Source organism: Hesperophylax consimilis, chromosome 4 (genome assembly GCF_061612785.1).
Source record: "Hesperophylax consimilis isolate HC1 chromosome 4, BYU_Hcon_1.0, whole genome shotgun sequence".
NCBI classification, from domain to species: Eukaryota; Metazoa; Arthropoda; class Insecta; order Trichoptera; family Limnephilidae; genus Hesperophylax; species Hesperophylax consimilis.
This window is the reverse complement of record NC_142839.1, coordinates 16,177,306-16,190,471: the sequence shown is the minus strand read 5'-3', so window position 1 is coordinate 16,190,471 and position 13,166 is coordinate 16,177,306. Positions and strand designations below refer to the sequence as shown.

At 35.0% G+C, this 13,166-nt stretch overlaps 1 protein-coding gene across 1 annotated transcript in view; it reads right to left on the bottom strand.

The window, feature by feature from the left end:
* Nucleotides 1-12,504, bottom strand: part of LOC149424297 (neural-cadherin-like) — a 357,104-nt gene extending 344,600 nt beyond the window's left edge. Inside the window, exon 1 of the mRNA XM_089651422.1 lies at nucleotides 12,375-12,504. The gene's annotated coding sequence lies outside the window, so the exon portion shown is untranslated. The remainder of the gene's footprint in view (nucleotides 1-12,374) is intronic.
* Nucleotides 12,505-13,166: the final 662 nt, after the last annotated feature.

The following is a 13,166-nucleotide window of genomic DNA, read 5'->3' as shown; positions in this document are numbered from 1 at the left end:
GTCCCCACTACCAGCGGCGCGATCCCCAAAATACAGACGACGGAACCACGCATTCTAACTTCCGAATCTGAAGCGAAAACCGCGCCAAATAAGGAAGAATGGATGAACGTCAAACGCAGACAACGGACAAGCAAGAATCTGATTGTCGGAAATGGCGATAAATCCTCTAGTATCAAGGTATGTCCAAGGATAAGAAATATCATAGTATCTAGGATTTCAAAGGACACCACAGTAGATGATATCCGAGCGCATCTAGAGAAAAATAATATAACAAACTGTGAGATAGAGAAATTCATCGCTAATTCTCAGGAATACGCAGCGTTCCGTATAGGAGTAACAGATGAGTTATACGATAAACTTTTGCAGGAAGATTTGTGGCCCCGAGGAGTACCGGTAAGAAACTACCGTTACTTAAAACCGAGACAAAATCCGGTTGATATTAACCAAAACCGAGGCAAACAAAACGATTCTGCGGCCACTAAATGACTAGAGAGCAGAGTTAAAGTAAATTCTCTCCCCTGCACAATGTATTATCAAAATGTGCGGGGATTGAGATCCAAGACCGATGACTTCTTACATAGTGTTATTATACAAGACAACGACTTTATATTATTGTCAGAGACCTGGCTCAACGACAGTATTCATAATTGTCAACTGTTCGATCAACGATATGACGTCTTCAGAAAGGACAGAACTTCAGGCCAATCAAGAGGAGGAGGAGTGCTACTAGCCGCGAGACGTGATCGCGTCAAACAATGCCAGAGACTCACGTTTCTAGAAAATGATGGCGAAAACTTATGGATTAAGGCTAAAATAAATGAAATTAGTATTTATATATGTATAGTGTACATTCCACCGGCTTCACAGAGAACTACTTACTCTGATTTTTTCGATAAAATCATAGCTAATTTTAACTTTTTAGTAGATAAAAAAATTATTATTGTTGGCGATTTTAACTTACACTCCTGTGTGAGTCACAAAGCAACTCAAACAGATTTGTTATATTTTATGGAACTATTTCAATTGGAACAGAAAAACTTAATCACTAATATAACGAACAGGACCTTGGACGTTATTATCAGTAATTTTGACTTAAAAGTGTTCAAATCCGTATACTCACTTGTTAGTGAAGATTCATACCACCCATCTTTATATATAGAATTCGCGCTCAATGTAAGCAAAGCCTATTGTCGGAATTTATTAAATGACGACAATGGAAATTGTGTTAAGCGAGGATGGAATCTAGAACGTGGTAACTTCGAATATTTTTATGTTTACTTGAATTCTCACGACTGGAAACCCTTATTAAAACTTAAAGATGTAGATTTAGCAGTAGAATATTTTTATAATGTAATTTATGACCTTTTTGACATGTGTTTTGAGAGAAAGCGTGTACCTTGTTTTGAAAGAAGATACCCTAAATGGTTTAATGGTGAAATTATTAGTGACCTGAAAAAGAAATGCAAACTTCACAGAAACTGGAGGCGCACCGGATTGATAAGATATCGGGAAAAGTTTTGTATTCTACGATCTAAAATCAAACGTAGTATAAATATTGCGTATAAGGATTACATAAATAATATCGAAAAAAACGTCAAGAGTGATCCGAAATCCTTCTGGAAATTTGTATCCGAAAAGAGGAAAGACGGTGGGTTTCTAAACTCAGTGTCATGGAACGGAAGTACTCATACTGGGCCCGATATTCCGGAAGCATTTGCGAATTACTTTAAGTCAGTCTATAGCGAACATAGTGCAGAATTTGACTCGTACACCCCAGGCGGTTACTCTTCACTAGCTCAAAATGTTGAAATTTTAAGTGTAAATAAAAATGATTACCTAGCTGCAATTAAAAAACTAAAACCAAAAAAATCTGTTGGACCAGATTTTATTAACACAATTGTCCTGAAGGGATATGCAGATCCGTTAATGGTACCGCTTTTACATATCTTTAATATTTCACTTAACTCCGGTAAGTTCCCTGACCGCTGGAAAATCTCAAAAGTCACGCCCTTACACAAAAACGGCGATAAATCATGTGTATCTAATTACAGACCTGTGGCAATTCTTTCGGCACCGGCCAAATTATTTGAACTCGTAATACAAAAACGTATATACTATAAAGTAGAACCATTTCTCATAAACCAGCAGCATGGGTTTAGAGAGGGCAGGTCTACAACGACCAACTTAATGGTATTTACGGATTACGTCTCAAATATATTGGACAATAACGAACAAGTAGATGTCTCATATAATGATTTTGCGAAAGCTTTTGACAAAGTGGATCACCTCATATTACTGAATAAACTTGAAAGCTTCGGCTTCTCATACATGCTGCTTTTGTTCTTTCATAATTATTTGTTTAACAGAAAACAATACGTTGTTTACGGGCAGTTCACATCGAAACTCTACGCCACAAATTCTGGGGTCCCTCAAGGGTCTAATTTAGGACCACTATTATTTTTATTGTTTATTAATGACATAGGGATGTTTATAAGATTTGTAAAATTTTTATTATTTGCGGATGACATTAAACTATACACCTGTATAACGACAAATGAAGACTCCATTCGTCTACAAATCGATATCGACGGTATAGTAGAGTGGAGTCATCAAAATAAACTTCATTTTAACAGTAGTAAGTGTTCAATTATGTGCATTACAAGGGCAAAGCGTACTTTATATTTTAACTATAAAATGTCTGGTACCTCTCTAAAACATATTTCGATAACGAAGGATTTAGGAATCACTTTTGACACGCGTCTGACTTTTCGAACTCATATCGATTCGGTGTGCAACTCTGCAATGCGAATGCTGGGTTTTGTTATATGTAATTCGAAATCTTTTACGAATACGGCAGTCATAAAAATGCTTTATTTTACTCTGGTTCGCAGCATTCTTGAGAGTGGATCGATAATATGGGGACCCGAAGATGCCCTTTACTCAAATGATGTAGAAAAGGTGCAAAAAAAGTTTATGCGATACCTCTACATGCGAGAGTTCGGATATTACCCTTTATTGTATCCCTCTGATTTTCTTGCCGGAATGCTGGGGATAGAACGTCTAGACGTTAGGAGAAATATTGCAATGGTGTTAGTGGCGCACAAGATGCTAAATGGGCACATTTGCAATCCAGATATTCTGGAACGATTTTCTTTTTATGTCCCTGATAATTTCATCAGAGCTAGACAGCACAGATTATTTATTTTTCCAAGGGGCAGGACCAACCTACCAATGATCATGCCTTTGGGGAGAATAACTACTTTGTTAAATCACATTTCTTCTGTGATTGACATTTTCAATTTGAACCAAAGAGAATTTAAGACGGCGATAAGCATACTATTTAACAAATCTGGTTAATCAGATAGTATTGATGTATTTACCCATGCAAATAAATGTATGTACTGACTTCTTATAAACTGTAATTTATAAACTGTTATTTGTGAAATGTAAATGGAATATACTGTTTTTCACAATAAATCAATAAAAATAAAAATAAAAAAAATAAAAATAAAAATGTAAAAAAAAAAAAAAACTTCATGTGGCCTCGAAGCTCAAAGCCTTGCAGAGACCTGCTGAAAATAAAAATTGAAAATCATAATATTCGAGAACTGCAGGCAGAGGAAGATGCTGACAGGCTCATCATCACTTCAGCTATGACTCTCGCAACTTTTTACGATGTAGCGCAAGGACATTGACTTCGATGATAATGCTCATTGGGATCTCACACCAACTTGATATATTTTTTTTAAATGTGGAAGAAGTAAATCCACAGATGTAACCAACTCCATCATCTTCTCCTCAAAGTACACCAAAAAACTTAAGAATCTCCTTGTCACCAATGCCTTCAGTGGGTGTGACTCGACATCCAGCTTAGCTTCTCCAGCTAAGGGAAAATGAAAATATTGTCCACGGTAAAAAAAACCCGGGCCTCGAAAAGGAATCTGTGATTTTTCTCAGCACCACCTCTACACCTGAAGAGAGAACAGCATCATGGGAGCGGATAATAGTTGCTCTCTATGGTGGGAATCCTGACACCTAGAACCTTAAATTAGGCGTACGAGGTCGGAAACTTAAATTAATCACTGGGTCAACAGCATAAACAACTTTTAACAAAATCTAATGTTTTTTATATATGTTTTAAAGGAGGATAAACGTTACACTTTAATAATAATTAATATTTTAATATTTAACAATATTTATTTTAATCCGAAATGGGGGGTTAGTGAAATCCTGCAGGTCCAATAAAGATAAATCATATGCATACAGGAGGATCTGAAGAACATAATTTTCCTCGGGGCTGGTGTGGATGGTCTTTCTAAGGAAAGGAAGGAGAGTAAATTTTGGGAAGAAAAGGGGCAGAGGGGTGGGTAGGAAACTGGAGTAAGTGTGTCCAGGACTGACGGACGTATGAATTCATCCCTCCACCTGCAGTGCAAGGCCGGGAGTGTCCTGCTGGAGACGTCAAAAGGCCTCCATCAACCAGTCTCTCTCGAGCCGGCCCGCCACGCAGTAGGTGGAAGACGCATCCGCTGCTAAAACTTGTGCAAACCTCACCCCGTGAATCCGAGAAACCCTGCTAAGTCACTTAACGTAGAAAAACACTGATGGGGAAACCTATGACAAGTGTTTTGGGTATTCAATAAATGGGTATTCAATAATTGGTAGTTGTACCCGCTTCAAAAAATGTATGTATAGAAAAAAAATAGGCTCTAACCATGGTCAATAATAAAACAGATTCGTGGGAGGGCTTAGAATTTCTGCCGTACCCATTTCAGAATTTTTCATTTTTATTAATACCTTCCACTCAAAAATAATGTAGCTTTTAAATAATTACTTTTATCGTATCTCATCTACGTTAAATGAAATATTATCTGGGCTGTCTGATCTTTTTTCGACCAAAAAAAAGATTTTTAATTATCTAAAAATCTAAGAGTTAAAACCTACCAATTCACATCAAGTTTAAATATAATTACACATCGCAAAAAACCATTCAGAGTGGAAGATTCACCACCAATGTTAACAAATACCAAGTGCCGATGACGCATTTTGTGATCAGATCTTATAACGAGTTTTCCTTAAACACATAATTTCGATAACTCACAACATTCTGAATATAAGGGCTGCCTAGTATGTGTGATATCCTAGAGAGTAGTTGAGGTTACCCATGATGGCACATAGGTGTCGATAATGCAGGGATTGAGACTATAATAAACACTATTGCGGCCTCAAGGTCGAAGCCCAGAATAATACTTACCGCCTTCTAAATAGTCAATCAGAGCTCATTGTTATCTACAATAAAGTCCAGAGTATTTTGGTTACTTCAGAGACTTATTTAAATAGTAATACAAACCCAGAGTTACAATAGTATATTTATTTAACTAACACGCACTCATTCACTCATACATCTCTCTTTTATTATTCTAAATCTTGACATGTCCCGACTCAAGTATCTGCTTCATTTGATGGTGCCATATCTTCCTTGGTCGTCCCCGACTTCTTCTAATATTCACATTTGCGTTAAATATTAATTGTCCTTACACTCCTTTCTTTGTTCATTCGCTCTACATTCCCAGACCATCTAAGTAAACCTTTTTTAATCTTATTCATTACCCACATCAGTATAATATTCACAGAATTAGTTTAACAAAGATTTATTTTTTTAAATTCCACTAGGTTTTAACACAAAGTGACAAAATCTGAAGAGCAAATTATGTTTACTGCCCACACGCTTAAAACTAAAATTTGTCATTTCTTAGAAATTCACATATTTTTTAGACCACATCACCCGAGTTCGATAATAAAAGTTTGACCCTTCACTTCCAAGTATGAAATTTTGGAACCTTTTTATGAATTCAGAACCCACACGGTAACGACTTAAATTAATTTATTTTGATAACTATATACCACCTACCTCCTACGTAAAGTAACAGTTAACTAATCAAAAAATTTCGAAGAACATTTTCAAATGTCAAAAATAAATTAATGAAATATCTTTTCTTCTTCCTCCCCAGTTACCTGACTGACACCACCAAAATTAACTTACTTCAGACAAAAGGACACGCCCACGTCACACTACTACACACAAACACACTCATGAGGATTTCAATCACGCATTATTTTTTATCATGCACTTATTTCTGAAAGATTCACCGTAATCGAGGTATTTACTAACAAAATAAATAATATTACGCTTTGTGTCGGTAGTTGGAACTGGGCCGTGGTGGACGTAGCGTGGGTTTAGCGGCAAAGGAAAGGGAAAAAATTCAGTTGATTTAAAAATAATAACTTGAACCTGGAACTGTTGAAACTCGGTCTCGTAGTATAATTCAGGAGAGAATCTAATTTCATAACTGCGGAAACAACTTTCCCATTTATGTTGAATAAGTTAAATAAGCAGCTCTGACCATCTACGAGTATTTAGTCATGGAACTTCGTGGGAGATTGACGTAATGACGCACTGACTTAACCGGCCTGTTAATTTACTTAATTTTTTTTTTAAATAATCTCTTAAAAAAAACATTTGGATAAATATTTAATACAACTTCTTCCACCATTCACTACTGTATACTGTATATATATATTACTGTTAAAAAACTCCATTATTACAACTTTAAAGCGTTAAATATTCTTCGGACGTCCCCGACTTCTACCATTTACACATCTCTAAACATTCTATTTTCAGCGATATCGATCAACTACTTTTCGAGTTTTGTGAGCACAAATTTAGTGAGCTGATTTTTTTTAATATAAGACTTTGTCCTGCCACAGACCGCCTTCTACGTGGGGAAGTTAAAATTTGTTGTTTTTAAAGAAATTTGTTGAAAAGAAAATTTCGATAATAGCGCCTCCTATCGGGTACAAAACCAAAAGCTGGAACCAACCATAAACATTCCCTAAATTTCATTCAAATCGGTTGGGCGGTTTCGGAGATTAACGTGTACACATGGATACGTGAATTTTATATATTAAGATATGTAGCTCTTTGAGAAGATGAGACGTTGGATATTGTTAGTAGCAATGATTATTTTTGATATTTTTTTGACGAGTTTTTAATTATTAATATAATTTGGTAACATGATTCTTATTACAAACATATTGTTTGCATCAGTTTTTAATCATCATAATAAATTGGTAACATTTTCATTAATCTTTATTGTATGACGTGTAATATTTAAGGAAGCTGCTAAAAGAGCATAATAAATAAATAAATCACTCTAATACTTCTGGCTGGGAAAATCTAAAATCTCATGACAATTAACATTGTCAGGTTATCCGTAACCCGGGAATGTGTGTATTTCTTTGAAAAAAGAAGAAGAAAAAAAAAACCAATGGATAACTAGATTAATATAATACATTAAATTAGATCTTATTGTTTATGTCTGGGTTAAATCTTCCCCACAGGAAAAACTAAACCCTTCCATACACTTTTCCACAAATGATCATCTACTCAATCCACATTATGCAAGTGCATTATATAAGCATAATAAATACAAAAGAATATATATAATAAATAAGAACAACACGTCAACTCACCAGAGATCAAATGGGAAAATAATTCACCGACTCCAGATATTTTCATGTCAGAGGGTTTATTTCCATAGCAGAGGGAAAATAAATAAATTGGTTATTATTGCATGATTATTTGGTAATTTTTTAAAATACTGGTGTAAATGATAATTTATTTTGTGCTATTTAATTTTTGTTATATTATGTTTTCTTACCAACTTTTCATTAAGTTGACTTAAGTAATGTCATTTTCTTTTCACTGTAAAGATTGTGTTACATAGTGTCTATATAATATAACTCAACTTACTTTCTACTAATCGAATATACAACACTACGACCATGGGTGGAACCATGGTGTCTTCCTTGAGCGTCTCAAGTACTGTGTTTTTACTAATGATGGCAAAAATAACACTTTATCAAAACTTTGCATCACAAGTTCTTCTAGTGAAGTATTCATAAAACATTACTACTAACCTATTTACATACAGTTACTAATTACAGCGACTATGCACATTTTTAATAATGTGAACTGAAATCACAAATCATCAAAATTGTTTGTACGAGAAAAGAAATAAATAATTATTTAACAGACTAACTAATAGTAGATTTTACCGAAGCTTTTAGTATTCTGATTTACTTGATAATATAATGGAAAGAGATAAGTGGTTATTTTTTATAGGATTATATTTTTATTTTAATTTGTCATGATTTTGCATCACAATTTTTAAAACCAAAAATGCTTTTTAATAAACAAATATTTAAATAAATCTGTGCATAAAAAATCCAATTCCACGCGTATCCTACGGGGTACCGCGAGGTATTCGAGGTATGTCCTGAGGGAGTCGAAAAACCCAGCGCGAATCCTGCGGAATTCAATACTACGCGGGATAGTACTCCCTACACACACACACACACACACACACACACACACCCTCTCACACACACACACACAAACATACATACACCCACACTCACACATACACACACCCTTACACACACATACACACACATACACACACAAACACATTTACATCCAAACTATGATAATACTATTTTTACTAAGACGTAAAAATTAATACCGTCGATAAGAATGCTTTTTAATTTTTATCCGATAAAATAATATAGGTGCAGTCAAGCGTCCACTCTCTGTCACCTTCGTTTATTGGGTAATTTGAAACTAGGAAATAGGTTGTAATCGCGTTCAGGGTCTGAGAATAGGTGCAGATAGGTTACCCTGTCTTCCCTCGTAATATTTTATCTTAACAACCCCTATTGGGCGTCGGCAAAACCCTATCATAAATGCCCATCCCTTGCGGGAATAAAAGCTGATACTTAAAGTAAACAATGTTAGATGTTGTAATATTCATTCGTAAACCAACAAACGCCAAAAATGATAAATACTAACAGACACACGGTGCGTGCTTTTGTTGCTAAACGGTCTACGCACTTGAAATCGAAAAGGGAGGTTATGGGTTCGATAAACACCATAGCCTGATTTCCAGACTCGTGTATACTTGAAGTATCAAATCAGAATACATGTGTTGCCGTTTTTAGCGACCAGCTCTGAATAGCTTGGTACCTCCCAACTTTTCTCCTACTAACCTCCTTCCCCTCCCAACTCTCTTCATCCTCACTACGCACCCCAAGTAGGGTACGATCAGTTGGGACACATGTGCGATATTCATATTAAAAAAAACCCAACATCGTGATTTTTTCATCTTATGTTTTGTACAGACACATGTTTACGATTGATAAAAAAAACTAGAAAGACACAAATATTTTAAATCATGTTCATATATGTATCTTTAATTTTTTTAATCTATTGCAGCCACTTTGTTACGTAATGAACATAAAATACTATTTAGAAATTATAACATTTTAAAAACACACACATTTATAATATTTTTTTAAAGTATGGTTGAATACAGAGATGATAAATGTACCTATTCGTATATCTATACGATTGTAACTCTTGTTTTTCTTTTTAATGGCGTATTCTAATGTTTATCTTCTTTGAAATAAATAGTTTGTTGCTGTTTCTATTAGAATTCCAGAATAATTTTAAGTTAAATTGAACCAAACATAAAAAAAAATTATTCAATTTGCTACAGAAAACGTTGGCAGCTGGAGTTTTTTTCGTGCTGGAGGGATAAAATGGAAAAAATCTCGAAAATTCCGTTACAAAAACAATCAAAAAAGTTCAACTGCCATAAGAAACGCTTAAGGAGGCAGTCTTAATGATAAACAAGAATTTTTATATATTTGCTATTTATATTCAAAGAATCCACACTATTTAATGAAAACCGAGTACACTAGTCACAAACCCCTTAAGCACCAAGTCCATAGATCCTCTGTACTACCACGTGTCGCCTTATTCCCTTGACACCAGACAGCAGACAGCAGACAGCAACAAGCAGCCCGATCCCTTTAATAAAGTTCACCAGAGTTGCCATCGGGTTTCTGGCGACTCCTTCTGTTTCGGCAATATGACTCCCCAGGTATTCATGAACCATTTTCCCATCAGGATAGAAAATTTCAACAATAAATAAATCGGTGTTAATTCAGTCTTTTCAAGTTTCCTTTAGCTGTTTGGTGATATCTGGCAATAGCCAATAGTTATTCGGCCGATTAGTGGCTGAATTGGAATAGCGTTTGGGTCCCACTCAGGCGTAGTGTGTTCAATTCCTCCGCTGGCTAAGTCCTCCATCACGACACAAGCAATATTTTCCGCTTGCTGTTGTAGTCGTAGGAGATTTTCAAATATGTCAGATTATTCGTAACCCGGGAATGATTTTCTTTTTTTAAAAGAAAGAAGAAAATGTCTCCTGAGATTGAAGTCTCCCGTTTATCGTTTGATTAGTCACCAGGTTCTCTTGAGGTTCAGGTCAGCCTTCAGGCAGTTTTAACTATTTAATTTATCCTACCCCTTCCGGCAGCTTCCAAGAATTTAGCCCATTTTTCAATATAAAGTTCTTACGCTGAGTGGAAGTGGAGTATCGGGTACCTTTGCTAACACTTCATTACCCTCCATTTCCTCGCACACAGATCAGTTCTGTAGATTTCAAAATGGTCTTCGGATAATACCAGCGTTCCGCCACCTGTTTTTTATATAAGGTACTATTAGGGCTATCTACCTATACGAATGTTTGACTAGAACACTAGAGGGAGTTCTTAGAAGTGAATACGCTTCCCTTCAGACTGACACTGACTACGAGTCCTTCTTCCATCATCCATTGAAACCATCAGTGAACAAGATTAGTTAATACCTAGATGATCCAAATTATACGTTTCAAAGTTTGGATCTTGGAATATTTCAATCAAAACTTCTCATCCGAAACATGTAATCCGAAACATGTAATATTTCGGATGAGAAGTTTTGATTGAAATATTCCAAGATCCAAACTTTGAAACGTATAATTTGGATCATCCAGGTATTAACTAATCTTGTTCACTGATGGTTTCAATGGATGATGGAAGAAGGACTCGTGCTCAGTTTCAGTCTGAAGGGAATCATATACAATTTGCAATCGTGCATCATTCCGGATATCGCTCAATTAGTAGAAATAGTAAAAAATATCATGTATGTAGTGTTATTTCGTACGAATTAGTCGAAATTCAATTTTTAATTTGTCGCATAATATACTCGTAAATGTGTTATGCGTAGATTAAGCGTGCATTGAAATCTGAATGAATTACTGAAAAAATATTTTAAAGAATGTATAAAAATTATTCATGAAATAAAAATTTCAAATCATGCTAGCTAACCGCCGCGTGAATAAAAGTGCGTTTTAGTTACGTTTCTAACAATTGTCTGATCTCCAACCCCTCTTCACCGCTACGGGCACAGATTATGGACTCGAACAAACCGTGCCCTCAGCGCTATATTATATGAGCGTTCATTTTCGTAGAAAATGTATGAATGCCAGAAAAAGTGCCGCGGATCTATCTTATAATCGTCAGGAACTCGCTGAAAAGGAATATCTTAATTGCAGTGTTGTGTCAAGTTAAAGAATTATTGCATAACGAAGTCTGCTAAAAGGTTTTTATTTTAATTGGATCCACCGTTAAAGTTTTTATTCTTACGTATTATCTTTAACTTAACCACAATACGGGCATGTGCCTAACTTGGTGGTCTAAACATACTTAATAATTGTAATAACTATGTCACTAAACAGAAAAAAGTTTAAAAATATGAAACATAAAAATTGAAGGCAGAGAAACAAGGAGAAATGTTTTATATTTGCCATCTGTTCACTTAATAAGTATAACGCACATCTCGAGAATACTTTATAGTTTTTTATCTTTCTTGAGTAGCCGAGGGCGTTGATTTTATACTGTAATTAGTAACAAGGGGTTAAGCTTGTAGGCACGTAATATAAATGATGTATACAATATTCTGTTTTTGATCTGTATGGATTACGTTCGTGCAAAGTTTATGATTGATGGTGTCTGGCAAAGTAGAGGGTAGATCGATCCACGCAAAAAAAATCCACTATATTGTTTGAGACTCATTAAAAAACGGTTATAACCGGTAAGTTTTCAGGCATTCTTTTGAGGGATTATTTAATTTTAATTAAAAACTTGGAGAGGCAAGATTTTCAAAGATGTACCTAAAACAATCTCAGGAAGTTAATAATAGGGATAAAAAAGATATATTTAAAATGTGAAAAAATCTATTTTTTCTTGGAATACTTATCCACTGATATACACGAATACTAATAACAACTTGAATGTATAGACATAACCTTATTATGTAGATTACAACCATTCTACTTTACTTCTGAACATATTTATAGTTGCGGATAAAATGTTTAAAAGCGGCTTGATTGTTCTAAAAATTTTTGTAAGATTCATAGGAAAATACATACCTCGAGCTTTGAAATAGCAATCAACGGGATGTCACTCACATCAATCTACACGTTGCCTCATCTGGCATGCGTCAAAACATCGGCATTAACTGGTAAACTTTTAGAAAGCGCGCGCTACGAAAGCTCAGGGCAGGACGGCGGACTGGTCGCTACGAGAGCTTCAGCTACACTGCCGTCTGCCGTGGGGAGGCGTAGAGCCCCTAGCGGATGCCTCTACGCTTTTCGTGTCCCCTCTACGCTTCCTAGGCGCCTCTATGTGTTCGTTCCATTCTGTATATTGCGTCGGTGACCCGGTATTTTAAGCTGAGTTTCGAAACATTGAATTCACGGAAGCCTTTAAATAAATTGATTGTTTTCAAATATTTATATTTTGCTTAACCGTCCCTGTATTTATTTATTGTTGTGACTCGGAAACACTTAAATCAAAATAGTTTTTCAGTGTAACTTAACTAACCTCGTACTTAACTCAACATGTATCTATAATTGTACATATTTATTTATTCATTAAATTTTTTTCAAGAATAAGAAAATGTGTTCTAACCGTAATATACCGTTATTATATAATATATATAATTTATAATTTTACAAAAATGTTCATGTTATAAGAGTATCGTTGAATTGGATTGCTACGGTAATTGTCAATTATTGAATATCATATAAATTAGATCGTGGATAAAACACCAAATCATTTTATTTTCAGAATCAATGGAAAGATAATCAGATCGATTAAAAACACTTGGTACCGCTTTTTATGAGGATTTATTAAATACACAATAAAAATTAAGATTCTGT